The 23,733-nt window shown below is 41.5% G+C and overlaps 1 protein-coding gene across 2 annotated transcripts in view; it reads right to left on the bottom strand.

Moving 5' to 3' along the window:
• Window positions 1-23,289, bottom strand: part of FAM149A (family with sequence similarity 149 member A) — a 42,585-nt gene extending 19,296 nt beyond the window's left edge. The window contains exons 1-3 of one of the 2 annotated variants that reach the window (XM_013984058.2): window positions 23,265-23,289; window positions 1,427-1,537; window positions 933-1,071 (exon numbers count right to left, since the gene is read on the bottom strand). The gene's annotated coding sequence lies outside the window, so the exon portion shown is untranslated. Of the gene's footprint in view, window positions 1-932; window positions 1,072-1,426; window positions 1,538-5,271; window positions 5,731-23,264 lie in introns of those variants that run through there. The other variant, XM_013984057.2, reaches the window with a different exon arrangement.

Here is a 23,733-nt window from a genome sequence, read left to right as displayed (position 1 = left end):
TCGTGGCACAGAGGTTAACGAATCCGACTAGGAACCATGAGGTTGTGGGTTCAATCTCTGGCCTTGCTCAGTGGGTTAAGGATCCAGTGTTGCCGTGAGCTGTGGAGTGGGTGGCAGTCCGTGCTCGGATCCCACGTTGCTGTGGCTGTGGTGTAGCTGGCGGCGGCTACAGCTTCAATTAGACCCCTATCCTGGGAATGTCCATAGGCCGGGGGAGTGGCCCTAGAAAAGGCAAAAAGACAAAACAAAACAAAAACAAAAAAAGCAGAGAAAACTGGAAAACTGGAACACAGCAAAAAAAGAGCAGGGGTTAGAACATCCAAGGCTGTGTTCTGGAATTCTCAGGGACATTGAGGGGAGAAAGAGATCAGAAACTGTGCAATCACAATCACAGAGAGTCACAGAGATGTGAACGCAAGCTCTAGACTCAAGTCTCACCCAGCTGAGTCCGGCTACAATGTTAAAGAGTTCATATATCTTCCTCTAGGGTTACAGGTAAAATATCTGACTTAGAATATTCAAGGTAAATTTCCTACTCATGGTGCTTTTTTTTTTTTTCTCTACAGCTTTTATTTTTCCCATTTTTTCTCTTATTCAAGTTCCTGTCAATTGCTCCTGAATTTCCAGCCATAGATATTAAGCAAGAAATCATACATAACAACCTGAGGCAGAGGGTTGGGAGGTGGAAAAAACAAAACTATCAACAGCTAGGACTCTGGGTTATGAGATTATGGGCGATTTTTCTTTTTCCTTAGAGCATCTGTATTTTTAGTTTTTATGTGCAACATGTGATTTCTTTGATATTTATGTAAAGGTATGTGTGTACTAGGTAATGCTTTTGGTCTTGGTAGAAAGATTTTTTTAAAATTAAGAAAGCATGTCATCCCTCTAAATCGCAATCACGGGATTATCCAACATTCTCTGAGACATACATCATCTCTCCAAGAGTAAACGGAGCTCCTCTCAGTAGATAAGCCAGTGGTTGAACTCTGTGTCCCAGACCCGGACCAAGAGTTGGGGGCCTCAGTGGGCGTGGGGCTTCCACTTGATGAAAATGATGGCCTGGATTCACTGCAGGAAGAAACATAAATAAGTAACATAAATAACACCTACTGGGAAGAGGTTCTACTAGGAGGTGGCTTTACCTCTCTGAGCCTATTTCCTCTTTCTTTAAATATATTGGTTAATTTTCATAGTCCACTGATTTTATTTATTTATTTTTATTTATTTTTTTATTTTTTCAGTCCACTGATTTTAAAAGATTTATGCAGTGCAAAATTTCACTGGGCTAAAAATAAACTGTGTCTTTTCTTTTCTTTTTTTCCACTTGCAGAAATTCATGGCCCATCAGTGACTTTGTTTCCCATATTCATTATGGACACATTTTGATTTTACAGTTGGAAGCACTTAACAGGCTGATTCTTACCGGCTATATTTATCAATGGCTTTCTGGACATTTCTTGTAAACTGTGTAGGTAAAGGATCTTTGCTCTTCGCAGCCAAACTCTGCTTTCCAGATCCTTCTGACAGTCCTCTTCTGAAAAAAATAAAATATGAAAAATACCTGTAATGTAATAGTATGATTTTATTCATTAAAAGACATTTAAAACTGGAGTTCCTGTCGTGGCGCAGTGGTTAACGAATCCGACTAGGAACCACAAGGCTGCGGGTTCTATCCCTGGCCTTGCTCAGTGGGTTAAGGATCCGGCGTTGCCGTGAGCTGTGGTGTAGGTCGCAGACGCGGTTCGGATCCCGTATTGCTGTGGCTCTGCCATAGGCTGGTGGCTACAGCTCCGATTGGACCCCTAGCCTGGGAACCTCCATATGCCACGGGAGAGGCCCAAAAAATGGCAAAAAGACAAAAAAAAAAAAAAAAGACATTTAAAACTTCCTTTCCTCCTGCCAGGTCCCCCTAAACACACACATACACTCCATATATACCTCAAGACAAAGAAGTTTAGGACCCTATCATTTTTATCTTTTTCTTAGAATCAAGGCTGTCATTAGCCTACATGCATGATATATAATGGCGGGGAAAAAAACAACCAACTTCTTGTGATTCAAACAGACTAATAAAAGTTGCCCCAAACTTCGGTGGATACAGTCTTACTCCAAAGCATGGCCAGTGCGACATGAGCTGGATTTCAGGTCTCACTTGTCCCTCGACCAGGTGCCCTTGGGCTTGCAAAAGCCAACCAGCCTTGCATGAATAAGACTGATAATTCCATATTAATTCTGAAATATATCAAAATCTTTTGAATCACTAAACAAATAAAAGAAGTGATTGAACTACATGAGCCATAACTCACTTTCATTTGGCATTGTGGCTTAGGGGGTAGTGTGATTTGCAGAGAGTTTTTAAAATATTAAAAGTAAAATAATGGAAAACTAAAACAGAACAAATCTCTCAACTTTAAATAAGTTATTAAGCCTGGCTGGTGCAGCCCAGTTGGTGTTAATCATTAAAATGCCCTTTCGATGACTCTCTTAAAACATTTACTTCCCTTTAGTCAAAATACCTTCCTAATGCTTAACAGTGAACAACTTCTGCTCTCTTACTCAAATCATATTTCCCCATATAAACAACTTATATTTTATATTAACACAAGACATGATCATCATTTGGGGGGAAAAAGTCAACTTTCAATATTTCTAACAGGGACACCACTCCGGCATTCGTTTGAAAAGTTTGCTCTTGCTTTCAGTTAAATGGTACCTAATTTTCAACATCTGTAGCTTTGAATTTAAGTAGAGTTCAAAAAATATTAATAACAATCATTTTTTCCCCAAAGTTATTTACCTGTAGTACGCTACAACAAAGGGAATTTTAAAAACAAATTAATTACTGTAAACGGAGGTTTGCAAGAACCTCTGCCTTTCATATAAATGTCTTTACAAGAAAGAATAACAGAATGACATGGTTTTTTTCCCTCTCTATTGCTAAGTCTTAAGTACAACAAAGCAATTCTGAGAATAAAGTTATTAAAGAAAAGTAGCAGGGAAGAGACTATAAGACAAGCTTTTATGTTCATAAACTGTTTTGACCTCTAGCCCTATGCAGTTGTTTTAAAATCATCAATTATTTGTCATTTCCACATGACTCAGTAACTCTAGATAAACATAAAAAATACTTATGACATAAAAGAGGCAATCAACTAAAAATCACATCAAATAGATCTGCTTCAAACACTACTAAATACATACTAGTATATAAGTTAGTTTTCCAAGTGTCTACATAATCAGGCTTAAATAAATCAGGTTGCTATTGCTGGCATAATACCACTTGATGAAAAGCCCATGTTTTTGCTTTTTTGCACCTCTCATGGCATGTCCTATTGTATACATCTTTTTTGTTACTTTAGTGTTTTATTGGATGGTCTTGACTCTTTATTAATTTCTTCTATCTGTAGTACCTCAAATACTGCCTGTCACCTAGAGATGCTATTTATCGAAAGAATCAATAGGCAGAGATTATATTAGTACCTTAAACAAAGAAGGGACTTTCGCCCTATAATTACTCTGAATGTTCATGCTTAATACATAAGATGACATTGTGACTGGACACGAAAATGTCCTCTACATTTAAGACATTGCTGGCAATTTTTTTTTTTATCCCTTATAAATAAAGAAAATCCACAGCTCTTAGCTAATGTCTCCAAAATGACTTTTTTATGGAGCGTCCAATCCTTTCATGTCCACCTGGCTTGCTCCGAGCTCCTCCTCTGCCTTCTGTGCAACTTGAAAGCTAAATTCACAGGCCCGTTGGTTTTGTTTTCAATGAACAATAATTTTTCCTTTGGAAAATTCACCCTTTTTCTAAGGGCGGAACAGGGGAGACGTTTCAAACTAAGAAGAAAGCTGTTTACAGAATGGAAGAACGAATTCCTTTCTTCATGTTATACCATATCCTTGCAAAGGTCAGCATTCCTGCTCACTTCAGGGTGTAGCTAAGGACAGGTCTTCAAGAGGCAAGGATGTTGGGGAGGTGGTACATTACCATAAAACAGATGCCTGGAAAGGCCAGCTACCTCCACACCACTTCTCCAACTTTTTTCTCCTCTGCTCTTCCCTGCCTCATCTCCTTCAAAGTCCCTCTATTTCTACGGAATGTCTTAAACTTCAGGGTTCAGCTTAATAACATGTATATTGGACCACAAAGTGCAGGGGAATTCTGAAGAGGAATTTGAGCTCCATCAACCCAATGACTGCCCAAGGTTCCAAAGAAGACAGGGCTGGAGCTGGTCCCAGGACCCAGGCCATCTGACCTGCCTGTCTCTCCAGGAACCACAAATAACGGGCATCGTGAACTACGAACAGAGTATAGAAGTTGCCTTTCTTCTTTTTACGTCTTGTTTTTGAATCTTGAGGAATCTCTGTCCTCTAACCATGCAGTGTACAATTATTTCAGGCACTATGTTGAACATTTTTAATTCCTTGTAAACTATCAACTCCTATATAATCTACTTAATCTATACAGTCTAGGAAAGTGTACAGAACTTACTGGATGTGCCCAATAAATATCTTACAGAAAGAAGATAGTGGCAGGATGTCTATTAAGCTTGTATTACGTAGTACATAGATATATAACGGTTTTACCCTAGTCTCGTCCATACTGCTTATATTTTAGAGAAGATAAAATGATGCTAGTTGGTACATTTAAGGCTGTTCATTTGGGGTCAGGATCTGAATTTTAGGGTAGACTGAAGTGCAGCCCCTGGGCGATATTGCTACTAATTTGTTGGTGCACCAAAGTTAAATTAAGGAGGAGTCCCAATCTTCCTAAGTCACCCCATTCCAGTTGTCAAGGAAATGACTCAATTATCTATTTTTGCTAAGTTGCCTCTTGATAACCCGCATGCTTCTGCCACTTTGCCCTGTAGAAATTCAATTATTTAAGTGATCACAGATTTCAACATTTTATATTTCTGCTTAAAGGGGTTGTCTGCAATGAGGACTATTCTGGAGGGGTGGGAATGCCGGATGGTGAACCCTGACTTATCCGAGCGCATCCTTGAAGCTTCCGAGGCTCTCGGCTCTTGGGACTCACAAGACGTCATCTTAGCCGCCGCGAATGCTTGTCAGAGCAAGGGAGCAGCTTGGCTGGGGGAGGCCCGACGATGTCAGCTCTAGAGATTTCATGAATGGATGCAGGGAAACAGACCAGATGGATTCTAGCTTTGCAAGCAGTAAAAATCACGCGCAAGGCACAAAAAATGTGACACGACGGCAAGTTCATCGCGCCCCTCCCTTCCTTCCCAGATCAGGACTTACCCAACCACCACGAGCCCCAGGCCTGGGTGCTCGTCCTCGGGGCGCGGCCCCGCGCCCCGAGACCTGGGAGCCGCCGGGCGCTGCCAGCCGGCGCCGGCCCCTAGCCTGCGGCGCCCCGGCGCCCCAGGGGCCGGGGCTCCCCGGCCGCCCAGCCCTGCGCCCCAGCCAGCTAGCCCTGCACTTGCCGCCGCGGCGCCGCAGGGAACCGCGAGTCTGGAGCGACGCAGCCTGGGGCGCTCCCGGCGGGGGCTGCGCGGTCCATGGGCGCGGTGATCGCAGGGCGCCCAGCGCTGCTTCTCCCTCTCGCTCCTTCGGCCCGGAGAGCGTCCGATTCCGGCGCGGCGGGGCAACGCCTCCCGGCCTCCGCGCCCGCCCTTTCTCCTCCTCTCCCGGCCGCCGCGCCCCTCGCCGAGGTCTGGCCGGGGTAGGCGGCGATCCGCCCGCGGCGCTCCCACCCGCCGTCCCCTGCCGTCGGCCGCGCCCCGCTCTCCCCGATACTGACCTTTGCAAAGCACGCGGCTCCACCTTCCCGCTGCAGGGGGCCACATTTCAGAGTACAGTGCCCTGAGCTTCCGCCGCAGGCTGCTCGGCCTCTTGGTACCTTCTTGGCCCCACCGCCTTCTCTGGGCGTCAGATACACTGATCCGACCTTCCCACCCCTTCCCCGGGGTTTGCCCAGACAGGTGTTTGCTGTTATTTATTTATGTATTTATTTGTTTGTTTGTTTATTTTTAGGGCCGTACCGGTGGCATAGTTCCAGGCTAGGGGTTGAATGGAGCTGTAGCTACTGGGGCAATGCAGAATAGGAGCCTCCTCTGCCACCTACACCACAGCTCAGGGCAACTCAGGATCTCCCGTCCACTGAGAGAGTCCAGGGATTGAACCCGCATCCTCAGGGATACCAGTCAGCTTCATTTCCGCTTCAGCACAAGGGGAATTCCCTTCATTCTTTTAAATAGAATTTTAATGACTAGGAGAGAGGCCAAGAACACTACAGACGATTTCACCCTCTGCCCTCCTCCCTCAAAAAATTCCTAGTTGTGCGAAGTGGTGGGTGGGGTTGAGGTAAGTGGAGGGAGAGCTTAAAAAAAAAAAAAAAAAAAAAAAATTGAAGTCTCAACCTGGTAAGTGCAAGATAGCTAATCTGATTAACAGGAACTCTGGGTCTAGGCACGGAAGATTTGTTTTCTGTCATGTCCAGTCTCTCCATCTTCAAATAGATGCTTTATCTCATACAGTCCAATAACTTTTCTACAAACCATAGAGCATATCTATGTTTTGGTTTATTAATATGTGCTTGTTTCAATCTTGGAGTTATACATTTATACCAGGACGAGAGTCACCAGACTCCGTGTTGTGAGATGGCAAAATGGCCAAGCCACCATTTCCATAAGCTAAAAGAAGTAAGAGTGAGTTTGCTGAAGTAAAATATACTTTCAAAGCAAGATGTCCAAAAGTGGATACTACCTATGGCATGCCTTTCCCCATTAAGAGAGTCTTAATAATTACAGTGAATAAAGTGGACGCTGATATACTTTCCAGCCTGCCCTGCCTATCCCTTCTCCTTTGAGATGCGAGGCCTTCTAAGTCCGAATTGGTACAGAGAAGCCATTCCTCCTACTCAGTGCTCTGCATTTATGGTGGTAAACCATGTCCATTTAATAGTGGAAAACCAATTTATTTTTTTTGAATCTCACTTTCGATGGATAACCCTAAGATGATGATAAGAAACCACCACCAACAGCAAAATAATAATCCATTTCTTGAACTAAGGATACTAGGATCCTTACCACATTTATCAACCATCAGTTTTAAAGTAGTAAGTGGTTACCAATTCTAAAATTAGTGAGATTTAAAGTCCTGATACACACATGGATGTATACATGCAGGAGGTGAGTGTGTGTGTGTGTGTGTGTGTGTGTGTGTGTGTAACTGATGGTATCTAACACATATCTGTAAATACTATTTATATGAAAGAAATGACAGGAAAAAAAAAGTAAATAAGAATGTTATGATACAAACATATGCTGGCTGCTTTATATGTTTATTTTTGCTTATTTTGTTTATTTTTTTTTTCACACCCGTGATAAATAGCTACTAGTATCCAATTTCACTGATGAAGATACCAATGGCAGACACCTCACATACCATGTTCGAGGTCACTCAGCTAGGATGTGACATGTGTGTATGTCCCCGGTATCTATTACTGTTTAACAAACCACCCCAAACTTCCAGGATTAAAACAACCATCCTTTGGTTATGCTCACAAGCCACCTATTTCAGGAATTCCAGGAAGACTTGGCTGGGTGATTCTGCCGCTCTATATATCACTGATCTGGGTTATTCAGTGCTATTTACTTGGCCATTGGGCTGGGCCGGAGGCTTCAAGAGGGTTTCCCCTACTTATCACATCACTTCGGGCTGTGGGGATCCTGGAAGGCTGAGCGCAGCTGGGCCCTTCTCCCATGTAGTCTCAAGACCTCCCCAAATAGTCAGAACTCCTCGGGCTGCTCCAAGAAACCAAGGCAGAAGCTGTCAGTTCTATTGCAGGCTGGGCCAAAGCAGACATAGTGTCACTTCTATTGCACTCCATTATCAAAGCAGTTGCAGATTCAAAGTGTTAGAAGACATCGCGCCCCTCTCAATGAGAAGGGGCTCAAAGAATGTGCAGGCCTCTTTACTCTGCCATAATCCCCTTCTGGCCACACATTATTTATACTCCTCCCACAGGCCTGCTACACTTAGGAATCCCCTAAAATGTCATCTCGATCTTGGGGGCATGTCCTCTGGATCTGAAGACCAAGAAGGAATTTGGCTAGCAGTTCGTTCGCCTTTGGACTTGAATTGGAACCGAAACCCCTGGGTCTCCAGTCTGCTGGCCTGCCCTATGGATTTTGGATGTACCATGGCTCCCTAATTATGAGAGCCAAGTCCTTAAAACTGAAATGCCTGCAGGAGTTCCCACAGTGGCATGGATCCAGCATTGCTCCGAAACTGAGGCTTGGATCTGGCCTGGGAACCTCATGTGCCTCAGGGCAGCCAAAAAAGAAAAAGAAAAAGAAAAAAAGAAAAAAATGCCTGCAATGCAGTACTACCAGAAAGCCACTAGATGTCACTCCTTTTATCACTTTGAAAACCATGCCCAGCTAGATGTTAATTCCATTATGTTTTTGCAATATTTAGGATTTAGTGAACTTTCATTTTAGATGTGGCTTCCTGTTTAGATCAGAAATGACTATTTCAGTGAACAATATCTTGCATGCACAGCCAACAGAGAGTGTCAAGATACTAACATCCTCCATGGATGAAAGGCTTTCACTTCTGCAGGCAAAGGGGGTCGGGGGCCTACATATTTTCCTTCAGAACTTCACAACCCAGCAAGTCAAGGTGACTACTTTTTTCTTTTTTTGGTACAGAAAAGAAAACCAAGTATGAGAAACATAAAGTAAATTATCAAGGGTAAGCAGTTTTATGCAGATCTGTCCAGCCTGACTTCAAAAGCTTATTTTTTCTGGGATTCATCTCAGAACTACTAACTTGCAGCTTCTGTTGAAGTTCTTCTTAAAGATGTTCTAAGAGCATCTCTTATAGACATAGATATACAAAATATGTTCTATAACTATATTCACCAACATTTCTCACTTACCACACCCTGTTTTAAGTATTTGACATAAAATTAGCACATTTAAGCTTCACGGTAATTCTTTGAAGGGGCCGCAACTATTAGTGCCATTCTGCAGATTGGTAAACTGAGGCATAAAGAAATTGATGGAATGGCAGAACCAACATTCTAATGCAAGCTGTTGGTGAGAAAGCTTATTCAACACTATACTTCAATGTTCTATGCAGGGCACACCCCTCTGAGCCCTTGGCAAATAATATGGAGAAACCAAACTCACTATATTTAGCAAAGCATATTAAAAAGTTTTAAAACGTAGAGACATGCTATTTCTGAAAAGAGATAGCAGAAAGAGAAATTATTAGTTTAATCATTTCTGAATTTAAAATTTTTCTCCTCCTGTATGTCCTCATTCAATCTGGCCACCACAATCAAAAGGCAAGAAATCATGAAACACTTTTTCTTGCCTCTGTAGTGGAAACCTTAGCAGCAGATGTTGACTGCTCCAGGTCTGTCAAAAATAGATGTATCTATGTATATTTTTAAAACCGTTATTGGTGCCTACAAATTTAAAATCTTCTAATAAATTGACCTTTTAATCTTTAGAAAGAAGCCCTTGCTACCTCCACTAATTCTTGTTTTAAAGTCTACTTGGGAGTTCCCATTGTGGTGCAGTGGAAAAGAACCCTCCTAGGAACCATGAGGTTGCAGGTTTGATCCCTGGCCTCGCTCAGTGGGTTAAGGATCTGGTGTTGCCGTGACCTGTGGTGTAGGCCACAGATGTGGCTCGGATCTGGTGTTGCTGTGGCTGTGGTATGGGCCAGAGGCTACAGCTCCAATCCCCTAGCCTGGGAAACTCCATATGCTGTGGGTGTGGCCCTAAAAAGAGAAATAAATAAATAAAATGAAGTCTGCTTGGTCTGATGTTATTAAAGCTACTCCAGTTTTCTTTTCATTAGAATTTGCATATACAAACACTTCATACATTTGTATTCAACATTTCTATAATCTTATATATTTAAAGTGTCTTTTTTTTTTTTCTTTTTAAGGCTGCACCAATGGCATGTGGAAGTTCCCAGGCTAAGGGTGGAATCCGAGCTACAGCTGCAGGCCTACACCACAGCCACAGCAAGGTGGGATCCAAGCGGTGTCTGTGACCTACACCACAGTTCACCACAATGCCAGATCCTTAACCACTGAGCAAGGCCAGGGATCGAACTCACATCTTCATGGATCCTAGTCCATGGGTTCCTTACCACCACTAAACCACGATGAGAACTCCCTAAACTCTGTCTCTGATGAACAATGTATAGTTTTTGCTTACATCTTAAATACAGAGGGAATTAAATACAGTTCTTACAGCAGACAGGGCTGGGGGCTCTAGCAATCGCAAATCATCGTAATCCAATCAGGAATTAAGAAGATTTAAATCTGGGTTTCAGGCCCTGTGAGGTTGGTTTATTTCCAGTTTACCGTAACCCTTGAGTGGTTTTTATTTATTGTTCAGGTTTTCTAGCTGCTTTTCTAAAACAATCTAGTTTACCACAGTTAGAAGCAGAATTAAGGGAATTTTTCTATTGAAATTTTGCACAATATGTGATAGCAGTCACCATTCATCTCCTGAGGGGAGCTTCAATAAATTATACATTTCCCCCTAATTCTTTAATGCAAGAACAATTCACCGTGAAAGCAGGACTGCATGTTTTCACCGTGGTACAAAAACAGAAGTTTCCAACAGAACATATGGCTTAGAAGTGTATTTGGAGTGTGCATGCATGCGCGCGCGCGCGCACGCGCGGGCACACACACACACATAGAGTGCTAAGCTCAGTGTCAATATTAACCAAATAAACAACTGAAGTACATTAAATAATAAAGATAGACATTCCAATCCTAAACTGAATTTCATATCGACCTTAAAAAACCATGAGCTCTGGAATGTAGTAAGACACATTTCCTTTAAGCACAGCTCAATCCTTGGCTAAAATAAAGGCAAAACTACATTTTCCTCATTATAGGAAGGAAAAAAGTATTGTGTACCAAGGTGTTCCACAGAGGGTTCTGTAGTTGTTTATATTTGTTTTGTTTTAATAACATCTAGCTGAAAGACTTTTTTTTTCTTTTTGTCTTTTGTCCTTTTAGGGGCACACTGACGGCATATGGAGGTTCCCAGGCTAGGGGGTCCAAATGGAGCTACAGCTGCCAGCCTACACCACAGCCACAGCAATGCCAGATCCATGCCACGTCTTCGAACTACACCACAGCTCATGGCAACGCCAGATCCCTAACCCACTGAGCGAAGCCAGGGATTGAACCCGAAACCTCAAGGTTACTAGCTGGATTTGTTTCCACTGTGCCACAATGGGAAGTCCTAAAATCATGGTCCTTCACCTCAGCCTCAGTTGTGAGGTCTGAACCAAGAAATTTGGGACTTAATTTTGTCAGTGATTAGCATTTTTAAAATGGAGTATTACCAAGACTATCCCTTTCACCTTCATCTACATACTCTTACCATTGTCAATATTTAATTATAAGGCTTCTGCTAAACCCTTAAGTGAAAGGTCTAATTAAGAAAATGCTAATGTGTACATCTATCCTTTCCCCTACTAAGGGCCATATCTAATTGCTTCTTCTCCATTTTTTTTTCTAGTAAGACGATGCTTGCTAATTATCTGCCTTACTTGTATGAAGAGAAAATTTGATTTACTACTAAATATACACAAAATCATTTATAAGAAACACATATATAATCAGAAGAACAATGGCAAAACTAATGCTTCTATTTTAAAGAAATCATAGTTTTACGATAGAAGTATTCATTATCTGTACTTCAACACGAACAAAAGTAAGCTTTAATTTTGGTCTCCTTATCAATATTAATAGGAATATTATTTTGAGGAAGATACTTTTAGATTACTTATTAACATGAATTTTATTTTTCAAACTTATTTTTATTGGAAAGAGTATAATTTCTGAGACTTGTTTGTTTCCAAGAAAAATACTACTAATTCCCTTGGAAGTAGATTTTAATCCTTACCACTAAGTCATTAAAACATTTGGTTACATATATGCATGGATCATAAAGATGACTGCTTTAATCTGAATCTTTCATTTTCCCACATATTAACCATACGGAATTAAACCATTTCTTATCCCTTTGCAGCCTCAATTTCTTCATATAAAAAATGGAAATGAAATTCCTACCTGGGAGTTCCCTCATGGCTCGGTGGGTTAAGGATCTGGCATTGTCATTGCTGTGGCCGGAAAAAAAAAAAAATCCTACTTCTATACTTGTTTTAGAGATTCATGAAATCCCCCCAAACCATGCATGCACAGGAGTGGTTTCTAAGACTTCACTGTCCCATGTTGGGAATTTGAATGAAATGTTGCATTTTTATATAAATCCCCATTTCAACCTGACACTCCCTGAAATATAATTATTAGCATTAAAAGCCTGATGTAACTTGTGAGCTCCTAGCTGAGACTTGTCCTCATCCTCCTTACTGGCGTTATAATAAATTTAAGAAGATAATGATCCTAAGAAGGATATATATGTATATATGCACATGAGAATAACATTTTTAAGGTCAACTTATCCGTAATAATCTGTCTATTAAATAAGAATAGGGAAAGTCTTAGCTTGACTTAAATATACAACCAGATATTTAACCATGTCAAAGGCTTTATTTAGTTTCTGTGCTTTATAAAACATGGTGTCTTCATTGACTGTTTCCACCTTTCAAGAATAAATGGGCAAGTTTTGAATTTTTCAACACATATTTAATGAATAGTATTTATTTATTTATTTAATGGATAACATATAGTATTTAATGAAATCACATTCTATTTAATATGCATATAATACCTAGTACTCCTAGGACCATAAAATGTTCGGATAATTTTTTATTACAAAGCAAAATTCTTGGAGTTTTCTGGTGGCTCAATGGGTTAAGGATCAGGCATTGTCACTGCCTGGCTCAGGTTGCTGCTGTGGCTTGGGATCGCTGCCTGGCCCATGAATTTCTACATGCCACACAAGTTGCCAAAAAAAAATAAATAAATAAAGCAAGATTCTTGCTTATGGACTGCAAAATTATTCCTATCCAAAGAGGTATGTGATTTGACTATTGTTGAATTAAACAAGTGTCTTCACTGCACTGGTAAGAGGGGAAAAGTGTTCTCTGTACGGGAAGAGTATGTGATAAAGTATTTTTAACTGCTAACTGATACATTTCCCCTAGTGTTTTCGTTTTACTTTGTCCCTTCCCACACAGAGTGCTCCAAGGCTTTTTTACTTATTGTTTCAGAAAGTGGAGAGTGCAGATTTTTTCTTGATTTTTATGTTATTGTTGCTTTTTTTTAAATGATTTTTGTTTTTTCCATTATAGTTGGTTTACAACTTTTTTGTGTGTGAAGCCTAAACGTGCATGATTATGAATTTTTAGCATAGAAAAAGATTTAGGAGGAAACAGATATATCAGGCAGGTTCTTGCCAATCCTCTGAAGGGAGATTTCATAGGCTCAGATTTCCTTTTATTTTTTAAGACCTCATCATGGCATATGGAAGTTCCCAGGCTAGGGGTCAAATCAGAGCCACAGCTGCCGTCCTACGTCACACCCACAGCAACACTAGATCCAAGTGGTGTCTGCAACCTACACCACAGCTCATGGCAACACCAGCCAGATCCTTAACCCACTGAGTGGGGTCAGGCATCGAACCCACATCCTCATGGATACTAGTCAGATTCCTAACCCACTGAGCTACAACAGGAACTCTAAGATTTTCCATATTTTTGAGAGAGGGAATCTCAGGGAGGTTAGGGGGCGGAGGTCGTGACTTGAGGGGCCCCTCCAAAGCCAAAGAGTCCATCAGGGATGCTCTGCCCTATACAAGGCACCCAGCCAGGAAGCAAGAGATGGCTAAATCTAGCCAGCCCTTCACCTGATTTCCACCACAGCAAATTAATGGAAGGAGTGTCCTTTCTTATTCCCATGGGCTGGGGGAGCCCTGATTAGGTATTGAGCACTAAGGGGTGCCTAGACGATGCCCTTACAAACTGATTCAGAGGCACGAAATTCAGAGGTTGGGTGTAGTGGAGGTTTGTGAGGTAAGGCATGAGAGTGCCCTGATCCTTCTGTAGAACTTAGGTAAGGTGGGAGAATTCCAGAAAAAAAGAATGTCTGTGTGGCGTGGGCTGGCATCCTCCTGGAAGTCATGCAACCAGTAATGCTGGTATGAGAGCAGCAGGCTGTTCCCAGAGTTTCCCATAAGTACCACAGAAGTAAGGGAGACTCCTAATTGAAGGGCATTTGCGGATAAGTGCACGAGAACTGGGTTATACAGCACAAGATGAGATTCTGGATATTTCAGTGGATTCGGCAAGAAACAGGTTATCAAAGAACAAGTGGGTTCCTCCCCACCACCAAATGTCCTGGTCCCACAAAAGCACCACCAGAAGGAGGCTCGAGCCTAAGATAAAGATGAGGTGATCCCAGATAACCTGGTTTTAGTTTCCAGCCATGGCAGAATGTGAACTTTCAATGGAAATTAAACTTGAAATATGGGAAATTATTTTGATGGATCGTAGGACCACTGCCCTATTCAATTCAAGAGAGGGATTAACACGTTATGTTATTAGTCATAGTCAGGGACTCTTCCAGAAAGACTACAGATGGGCAACTAAAGAGAGTGTGTCATGTCTGTACATTTCCTGTCAAAAGTCACTTTTGTTTGGACATTCTGTGTGTTTGTAAGTTGGGCTTTTTTTTTTTTTTTCTTTTGAGGGCCACACCCACGGCATATGGAGGTTCCCAGGCAAGGGGTCCAATTGGAGCTATTGCCGCCGGCCATGGCCACAGCCATGCCAGATCTGAGCCACGTCTGCAACCTATACCACAGCTCATGGCAATGCCAGTTCCTTAACCCACTGAGTAAGGCTAGGGATCAACCAGCAACCTCATGGTTCCTAGTTGGATTTATTTCTGCTGCTCCACAACGGGGAACTCCTGTAAACTGGGCTCTTTGAGAGAAGTTGCCATCAAGGTGAATGAATTATGAGAGCTCTGATGTGGTCACTATGTACAACTTAAAAAAAAAAAAGTAATAGTAAGTATGAGAAACACCTTCCTTTTGAGCAGTGGATTCTGGGTATCCCCATAGCCACAGCTCCCAAAAACATTTCTAATAGAACATATTCTCAACTCTATATCATTTGAATAGTTTAAAGAATCTCATCTTTGGAGTTCCCTGGTAGCCTGGAGGTTAAGGATCTGGTGTTGTCACTGCTATGGCTGAGGTCACTGCTGTGGTGGTGAACTTCTGCATGCTGAGGGTACAACCAAAAAAAAAAAAAAAAAGAATCTCATATTTAATCAGAGGATAGTTTCAAATATTGCTTAGCCCTGTATCTTAGAAGAGTAAAATCATTTAGCAGTTTTTTTCTCTCTTGATATCCAGAAATTTCTTGCTAGTTGTGCCCTAAAGGTATCTAAGTAGTCTATTTTGGTGCTTCTCAAACTATTGTTACCTCTAACCATTTAAAATTTTTTCCAAAAAAATTATTCATTGTGGATGTATACTTTTTAAGTATAGTCAGAATAAATTAATAGAAAATAAAATGGAAAGAAAGATGCAGAAAATACAAGTCCAAAAGTTCTGTTGTCAGTCAATAGACAAAGTTACTCTGTCAATTGCTAGCGACTTTTCTAAACACTTATTCTCCCTTTCCGTACTTATCTTATCATGAACTGGTAACAGGTAAGTGATAACTGCTAACAGTTAATTAACACATGTTGAAAAGCACTGGTCTAGCACAGAAAGAAGACATCTCTAGTTTTAGAAGATCTGAAAACACCTAGCAACAAGAATAAACAACATTCTGTATCTTGCACAGTGTGTAATTATGTAAGTTGTTATGTAATTTGTAACTGCTGTGTATCTTTACCATCAACTGTATATGGAAAGCTGCCAAATTTATATTTCCAGCCCTGATCTTTCTTCCAAGCTCTACTCATGCATGTCCAGCTCTCTGCCTGCCAACCTTCTGCAGATGTTTACCTAAGACTTCAACTCAATGTGTACCTCCAAGTGAATTCCTCATCTACCTGACAAGCCCACACTTCTGTGTCCCTACTTGACTAACCCATAAAATTATCGACTCTTGCTTCCTTCACCCTCACCAATTCAATGCCAAGTCTTGTGCTGTTTATCATCCAATATCCTTATCTGCGTCATCTTCATTCCCAGCCCCTCCCCATTCCCCACCCCCACCCCCAAGCCTCACACACAGGCAGATTATTGTAGAATCTCTCTGCTATTCTCTGCCTTTACCCTCTCCTGTGCATTAGTTCAGTCCTTCTAAAGCTCAGCCTTCTTGCCACTTCTCTGCCTAAAAAACATGTAGTGGCTTTTCCAGTGTTTACTAAACAGAGTCGGGTATCCAAGGCTCTCCTTAGTTTTCTCTTAATACCGATTCACAAACACTACACTTCTAACAAATTGAAATCCTTTGATGACATGTCATTTTGTACTTCCTTGCTTTTACTTACACAGTTTTCATCTCCTGAACTGTCCTCCCAAACCCCAGTCTCTACATGTCCCAATTGTACACATCCTTTAGGGCTGAAACTCCCGACCCACCCCTTGACAAATTCTGTGGACTTCTTCTCTCTTAATCATGTGATCTTGTCAATTTGTTTGAAACCTCTGGACTGCTAGTCTTACTTTTCCTACTCATTGCTGATAAGATCCATTTCCAATTATTGCTCTTATTACTCAAAAAGCCTAGCTCCATCTGGGTTTTAGGTGAGATAAATATTTTATAAATACAAGTCACCAATTAAAGTTTGGAAAATAATATATTAACCTTTCCTTCACATCACAGCAATAAACTGTGCTTTGTACAAAGGAAGCTGATTGTGGGTGGTAGATAAAAATATATTTACGGAGTTCCCGTCGTGGCGCAGTGGTTAACGAATCCGACTAGGAACCATGAGGTTGTGGGTTCGATCCCTGCCCTTGCTCAGTGGGTCAAGGTTCCGGCGTTGCCATGAGCTGTGGTGTAGGTTGCAGACGCGGCTCGGATCCTGCGTTGCTGTGGCTCTGGCGTAGGCTGGCAGCTACAGCTCCAATTAGACCCCTAGCCTGGGAACCTCCATATGCCACGGGAGCGGCCCAAGAAATGGCAAAAAGACAAAAATATATATATATATATATATATTTAGAATCATGAGAATTAGAAACTAACAGTAATAGTGTAACCTGGCAGGACCCTATGAAGCCTCCCCAGAATAGACGCCCTACCCATGTCCTCCGCTTGCCTTTTGTCTGTAGAAAAACTTTAGTCAAAGAATAAATTTAATCAGAGAAGTGAGAAAATGCAGAAAAAAAAAAGGAGACAGTCAAGCAAGACAAAATAATGATATTTTAGCCATTAAACAAAATCAAGGACTGTTCATTCTTCCTCAAGGACTATAGATAATATTCTGAGCCATGTCCTTGAAGCTGTTTTTCAGAGACTGAGACCCCCACCTGGTGGAAGAAGTGAACTGTATGCTCCCCACAAACACATGGATCCCAGAGCAGTTGGAACCAGAGGGTTGATGACACTCATTCCGATTGATTACCTCACCACCAACCAATCAGAAGAAAGTCCACGAGGGATTTCCCACTGTGGCGCAGTGGTTAACGAATCTGACTAGGAACCATGAGGTTGAGGGTTTGGTCCCTGCCCTTGCTCAGTGGGTTAACGATCCGGCATTGCCATGAGCTTTGGTGTAGGTTGCAGACGAGGCTCGGATCCCTCGTTGCTGTGGCTCTGGTGTAGACCGGTGGCTACATCTCTGGTTAGACCCCTAGCCTGGGAACCTCCATATGCCAGAGGAACGGCTGTAGAAAAGGCAAAAAAAAAAAAAAAAAAAAAAAAAGGGAAGAAAGTCCACGAGCTGATGAAGCCCTGCTCCTTTAACACAGTAAGCCTCCTCCATGCCCCTGCATGCAGGGGCAGGGGAGGGGCACGACACAGTCTTGAGGGCGCCTGCTGTGGCCCCCTTTGCCTACCAAAGCAGTAAAGCTATTTTTTTCTACTTCACATAAACTCCAAGAATTTTTTTTTTTTTTTTTTTTTTTGTCTTTCTAGGGCCGAACCTGCGGCATATGGAGGTTCCCAGGCTAGGAGTCTAATCAGAGCTGTAGCTGCTGGCCTACACCAAGCCACAGCAACGGGGGATCCAAGCTGAATCTTCGACCTATACCACAGTTCACGGCAACACCAGATGCTTAACCCACTGAGCGAGGTCAGGGATCAAACCCGCAACCTCACGGTTCCTAGTCGGATTCGTTAACCACTGAGCCATGACGGGAACTCCAACTCCAAGATTTAATTGGGCACCAATGTACAGAGGCCGAATTTTGGCAACACTAGCTATTAATTGGGTGCTTAGATACCCATCACCATAGAGAGAAGCTTTTATATATTATTGCTTATAATGCTGACAATAGCTCTTTGAATAGGTATTATTATTAATTCCCATTTTATGGGTGAGAAAAGCTTAAAGAGGGTAAGGTACTCTAGGTGAACACTTTACTGAGTATAAAGTATTCCCAGAAAAAAAACGTAAAGTGAAATTTGAATCAAAGAATCTGACTTAAAAGGTATGCTCTACAAACTACACTAATTTAAATTATCTACTACCATTTTACAACCAGAGAGGATTCAAATCCTTTATCATAGGATTGTTGCCTTGGCCCTGGAACATATCAAGTATTATACACTATTACATTAGCTACTACATTGGAAAAAAGTCGAAGTATGTTTTTAAATACATAGCAGAACAGGAGTTCCCGTCATGGCTCAGCAGTTAACAAACCTGACTAGCATCCATGAGGACTCAGGTTCGATCCCTGGTCTTGCTCATTGGGTTAAGGCTCCGGTGTTGCCCTGATCTGTGGTGTAGGTCACAGATGCGGCTCAGATCTGCAATTGCTGTGTCTGTGGCGTAGACCGGAGGCTGCAACTCTGATTCGACCCCTAGCCTGGGAACCTCCATATGCTGCTGGTGCGACCCTAAAAGACAAAACAAAACAAAAACAAAAAAACAAAACAAAACAAAAATACATAGCAGAACATAACTCAATTTCAACTTTTGAGACTTTAAATATAATAACAAAGCAAAGAAGATAACTTAGAGCTTAAAAACCTACTGTATAAGATATTAAGAACAAAATTCTTTTCTTGGGTTTAAGCAAATGCTAGACATGAACAACCAAATCAAGTTCATTGCTGTTTTTAATGAAATTTCTTGTCATATGACTGTAATAGAAAGCAATAGTCATATGATTATTATCTACTGAGAGCATCATTTATCCCTGTGGAAATTCAAAGTCCCAGCAGAAAGCATTACTAACTCTGGGAAAACTCGAAGACAACGACACAGAAAGACCCAAGACAATTACCCTTAAAGAAGGACATTTAAATTTCCTCTAGAATTTTCTACGATTAGGAACCCATAAAAGTGGACTTTTTAATGAAGAAGATATTATTTATTTAATAAACACTTATAAATGCTTTTTGTGGGTGTATTGTCTTAAATGTCACAGGACAAAGAGTTTATATTTTTTAAAAAGATATGATGTGTATATAAGTAATATGGTCACTGGGTAGGAATGGGCAAGAGCTATATCAAGTCCTGACTGTGTGCTATTTGATTTGTGATGCTACTGGTTATTCCTCATTGTCTCTGAAAATGAAAATTTTGATGCTAGGGTAGCCTATACATTTTCTTCTGGGTATTATACAGCAACCAGTGGTAATACTAATTAAAGTAAACTTTATCCTCTGTGAGTTTTGCAGGGAAAATGATGAAAGATTAGGGTGTACTGTCATTTGTCCTCCCACATAATTGGTCTAAAATATGTCATTTACTACAGTTGTAAATAAATATAAATGAATTTTTTTTTCCTGTCACTGTTTTCTTCTCCTGGAGTGTATTCTTCAGTGAAACATTCTTTCTATTTTCATTTCTGGGATAAGAAGCAGATAATAATCAGATAATATTTTTAAACATTTCTCCATGTGTGAGGCACTTGAAATATTATTTCAATTAATGTTTGAAACATCCCTATGAGGACAGTGTCATTATTAGCACCATCCTAACAAGGTGGAAAATCTCCAATTTGGAAAACTGAACAGCTTGCCCAGAATTACACAGCTAGCAAAAGGTTGAGATTGGAATCCAACTCAATGGCTTCTTGGGTCAAGTGTCACTCCAGCTCTGGGCTGACTCGGTTAAGTCCCTGTAGCCAAGTTAAGAAACCCTGAATGCAGTTAATGCAATATTTCTACATGAACATGACTTTTACAATGGAATCAATCACTCAAAAAAGCAATGATTATATATGTTACCACTGACAACTTTAAAAACATGTAAATATTTCCTGACCATATGAGGTTTAAATCCACCAACATTCATATACAGCAATGATCTATCTTATCTACTTATTATTATCTACTATTAGAAATTCTTCTACTTGCAGAACAGAGAATAATGCGTTTTAAAAAGTGATAATTGTGTAGTTCAAGCTAGAACTGCAAAAGGAGGCAATGAAACATGACAGGGAGACTGAAAAGCAGCATGAATGAGGTGCTGCTTACAAATGAAAGACACAGGGAAGTGAAGGTGAGGATAAAACATGCTGGATCACATATCTGGGGGTGCAAGAGAGTGAGGTAAAGAAGGCAACTCACTTCCAATGTGGCAGCCAGAATGTCTTGTGCAATGAAAAGGGCAAACCCTTCTTCTGTGGGCCATTCATTTATTTAATCCATGAATCAGAGATCAAAATTCATACAGTTACACAGCATCTTAGTGAAAAATTAAAAAGGCTCTGATTTGAAAGAAATTTTGTATATGTCCCCACTCAAATTAATTTCACTATTTTTAGTTTTAATGAAGGCCAAGGACAGAATTAGGTCAAATGTAAAAAAAAAAAAGCTGTGAATGAGGTCTTTCCTTTGTAACTGAGCAACTGAGCATTATGATCTTAAAATTAGATTAATGTTTCTCAAGGTTTGCTTACATTTGTTTTACATATATCCACATACTCTCTAGCTATACGTCCCACCCCCACCTCTTATTCTTACTTTAGTCACCTTCCATTCTCCAAGTCCCTGGGTTTAAAAAAAAACTAAATATACAATTTTATTATAATCAAACAGGCTAATAATAAGCAACAGCTATCTGCACACTGACAGACAAGGTGATAGTTCTATAATTTAAATCCAAATGATGTTTGTTTCCTCAACATGATAAAGAGCCACCCCAGATATCCAGGAGGGGAAAATACAGATGCAAAAGGTCTGTAAGATTGAAGGGAAAATGACTTTCTTCCTTTCCCCTTGCCCCTTTGTAAACTTCAGACTAACAAACATAAATAAATGAGATATGAAAGGAAGGGAATATGACTATCTGTATATGTAAAAAAGAAAACTAATGTACTTGAAGGTCTGTCAGATGCCCCACAGAGAGAACTAATGCACGTAATCAGGAAGCTCCTTGAACATACCTATCAGTGCCTATTCTTCTCAAAGCAACTGTATAAAATTCAATGTCTGCCTTTTCAATAAAATTGGATATCTTTGCTAATGCAGAATAGTCACTTCTGTAAACAGTGCCAAATACAGTGTCTTCAGAAAGTTATCCTTAATTCTATCAAGAATTTTTGGACAATGCACACATGGATGAAGATATTCAAGAATGATGAATGTTTCAGTGCCTATTGGAAAAAAACCACTGAGACTAGAGTCTAAGGTCAGTGTGTATATCTATTTGCTCATTAAACATTAATTGCATAAATGTTAAGGACCAGTAGCCAATGACAAAGCTCTAATTCCTTAAGCATACGTATTCTAGCCACTTATCCAAATGCAATTGATTTTCCTTAGGGGGGAAAATCAGGTGTTTAATCTGTTTCACAAACACGATATTTTATTTTATTTTTTTAATATTTTTTTTTATTTTCCCACTGTACAGCAAGGGGGTCAGGTTATCCTTACATGTATACATTACAACTACATTTTTCCCCCACCCTTTCTTCTGTTGCAACATGAGTATCTAGACAAAGTTCTCAATGCTATTCAGCAGGATCTCCTTGTAAATCTGTTCTAAGTTGCACAAACACGATATTTTAAATGAAAACAAACATCTTACAACTTACTTACAACTTCTCTGTGAGCATGCCTGACCATTCTTCTTTTACTAGACTTCGGTGTATAAATCTCCATCCCAGAATAGGATTTTCTGCTTTGCCTTTGACTATTTCACTACCTTTTTGTAAAATTAATTTGTACCCGATTAAGGACAGCAACATCATCTGCTCATTAAAAAATAAAATTTGCCTTAGTTCTACAACCCAGATTTTACAAGAGGAATTATTTCATCACTGCCTTTGGTGGTGAAAGGATGGTGTGTGTAGATGCCAGCTAAGGGTCGCCCAGTTCCCAGTGAGATGGCTCCCGCTAAGTCAGTCAGCATTTCTGGGGCATCTCAGGGCCCCATGGCAAGAACATAGGAGCTCTTAGGTGTGATCAGTTGTGTCCTGAGCATTACAAATTCCATTTGTGTCAGATGATGTTATACATAACATAAATTAACTCAATGTCTCTCAGGGAAAAAAGTCTCACTTAGGGTAAGAATTGGAGCTGACCCTTGCAAAGAAGGAAGGAACAATGTCTCACCATTTCTTAAAATTATACCTGCCAACATGGGTATCAGGTCACCCTGCACACCTGCCAAACCCTGCCTCAGAGAAAGGGACTTCAGAGCTCCTTTCAGAGTCCTTAAGGAAACCAGACTTATCAGGTGATCTAAGAATCAAGGCTTCAGTTAGAAAAGAAAGAAAATTTTGTCCTCCTTTCCTTCAAGCCCTGCTTCACCTTCCTCTCCGCTGATAAACAGCAGAGGATTATCTCTGAGAACGCTGAGCAAAAGGCTCTCACTGCCTGTGTTTGAAAAGAACATGTAAATCAACCACACTTTAATAAAAAGCAAAAAAAAAAAAAAAAAAGAGAGAGAGAGAGAGATTGCAAAAGAAAGAAGGAGAAGAGAGGGAAGGAGTAGAAAGGAGGGAAGGAAGGAAGGAGAGGGAAGGAAGGGAAAGAACGAAAGGAAGGATGTGGGGAAAGCGGTGAAGGAAGGAAAACAGAAAGCCAAGTAATAAGGACCGGGGAAAGCGCAAGAGTTGCCCAACTGAGTTAGTGGAAATTATTGCAAATACAGCAGTTTAGTATCGGGCGCCGCCGGGCACGGTAGGTGTAGCAGGTGGAGGGGTAGGAGCCCAAACCCAGGAACGACCTGCCTGGCCCCTGGCGCTACTCACGCTTCTCTGCCGTCCTCCGAGTCGCCGTCCGAGGTCCACTCCTCGCCGATGTCTGGCAGCGTGAGGAACAGGGTCTTGGGGCCAGGCCCGGGGGGCACCCAAGGGCTGGGCTCTCGCTCCCCGGGGCCGGGAGGGCGAGGGTTCCTTGGGCTCGCGGCCGCACTGGTGCTGCCAGCGGCGCCCGCGATGGACGGCAGCGCCGCCCAGACCCCTCCGGGGCCGGTGGGCGGCCGCGCCGCGGCCGCAAGGTGGGCGGGGGAGCCGGCCTCGCTGCAGCAGCAGCTGGAGGGGGCCAGGGGCAGGGGCAGGGGTTGGGGCGAGGACTGGACTTTGGCTGCTCTCGGGCTACTTGGCAGCGAGAGGGCGTCCTTACTGCTTCTGCCGCGCGGCCCGCGACGGACACCCGGGGGCAGGAGGCGGTGAGCAGAGGATGGAGCGGGGCGGGTGTCTGTGGTAGCAGGACTGGCGT

Source organism: Sus scrofa, chromosome 15, assembly GCF_000003025.6.
Source record: "Sus scrofa isolate TJ Tabasco breed Duroc chromosome 15, Sscrofa11.1, whole genome shotgun sequence".
In the NCBI taxonomy this organism is placed as follows: Eukaryota; Metazoa; Chordata; class Mammalia; order Artiodactyla; family Suidae; genus Sus; species Sus scrofa.
Note: the sequence above shows the minus strand (reverse complement) of the source record. Positions and strands in the feature narration are given on the sequence as shown.